General features: G+C 38.0%; 1 non-coding gene across 1 annotated transcript; it reads left to right on the plus strand.

The window, feature by feature from the left end:
- The first annotated feature begins 470 nt into the window (after positions 1-470).
- On the plus strand, positions 471-577 carry LOC136455640 (small nucleolar RNA R71). The gene has a single exon (XR_010759124.1). It is a non-coding gene; the product is annotated as a small nucleolar RNA R71 (small nucleolar RNA).
- Positions 578-1,650: the final 1,073 nt, after the last annotated feature.

The raw sequence follows: 1,650 nt of genomic DNA on the forward strand, positions 1-1,650 counted from the left end.
AATTAAAATTTGAATTGTAATTCGAATTACCTCCTTGCGGATGAGATTGATTGTTCCACCCGTTATTGTTACCTTGTCAGAACCTGTTGTTGATGTATGATGCTTCTACATGGGTTTTGGGGTAATCATTCCCCGAGTGTTCGACCTCTTCACAGACTTCACAAGTCATTTGTGAGTCCATGGTTTTGACAATGCCCTTCATTGCCTCCTTATCGATGGCACGCTTGTCAAATCTTTTCAGCAACAAATCCATTTTTATGGCAAGCATATCCACCTCCTTCATGGTATTCATGTGTTTTTGTTGTTTTCATTCCTCCCCACAGCTCTGATTAGCCACCATCTTTTTGATGAGAGCTATGGCTCCATTGATGGAGAGGGAAAGAAATGCTCCTCCAACAGCGGCATCTACGTGCCCCTTCAACATGGGCGTCAACCCCTCATAGAAGTTCTAGAGCATGAGCCAGTTTTCCATTCTATGGTGTGGGCATGCCTAGATGTAATCCTACAACCTCTCCCATGCCTCGGGGATGGCTTCCATTGAAGTCTACTAGAAATTTGAAATTTCCCCCCTTAGGGCATTGGTTTTGTCCATGAGGAAAAATTTCACAAGGAACACTGCAGAACATTTGTCCCACGTACTAACAACTTTCTTCTCCTTATAGAACCACTGTTTCACCTTCCCCGTAAGGAAGAAAGGAAATAGATGAAGCCTTATGCAGCTGGTTAGGCATATGAATGATTAGGCATAAAGTTCTACATGTTCTAATTCTACTCATAGCACCCAGCACCTGCACCTCAATTTAGCTCTAATTCTACTCATATAAGTTATATGAATGATTAGGCATAAAGTTCTACATGTTAAACTTATAGCATAGAAACTATATGCTAATTCATATGTCATGATTATAACATAAAAACTATACTCTACTTCATATGCACTACTATATTCAAAACATGAGAGCAAGACTTTTGAAGAACTCTTCATAGTATTCATACCAAGATGTCTCTCTTCTTTCAAGGAGCCAAGCCCTCCTTGATAGCTTTGCTAGCTCACAAAAGACTACTAAATGTGAAAATACAAGAGGTGGTAGTGTGGTGTGTAGCTCTAAATGGTGTGTGCTGAGAATGAACTCCACCCTCCTATTTATACTAATCCATGGTTGCTTTGGCGCAATTATTTTTGGAAACCACCGGGAGCCGCCTCCGCCTCAGTGTAACACCCTAAAATTAGCTACTTTCTAAAAAGAGTAAAATGATTTTCTATCAATTGTTTTGTGCTCATAAAAATATAGGTAAAAGAAAATTTTCTTTAGATTAAAATCCAACATAAGGGAAGCAACATGTTTGCGCATACATGACGTTGCATTGGTACTTTTGTGATGAGTGGTTTGGAAAATAAATTCAAATCTCAATCTTCAAAATATTATTTTCAAGTAGTGGTTTCAAAAGAATTTGAAAACTTGCAAAAACAAAAGTTATATAAGATGCTTTATTTTCAAAATCCAAAGGCTTGAAAAAGGTTTTAAGACGCGTTAGAACGATGCCTTTCTTTCTAGGAATCTTTCCGACCTTTTTCGGGATTAAATTTCTATTTCTTGGAGCTTTGTCTTTTTCTTCGATCAATCCAAAAGTTTTTTCTAGGAGCTAAAA

Source organism: Miscanthus floridulus, chromosome 5 (genome assembly GCF_019320115.1).
Source record: "Miscanthus floridulus cultivar M001 chromosome 5, ASM1932011v1, whole genome shotgun sequence".
In the NCBI taxonomy this organism is placed as follows: domain Eukaryota; kingdom Viridiplantae; phylum Streptophyta; class Magnoliopsida; order Poales; family Poaceae; genus Miscanthus; species Miscanthus floridulus.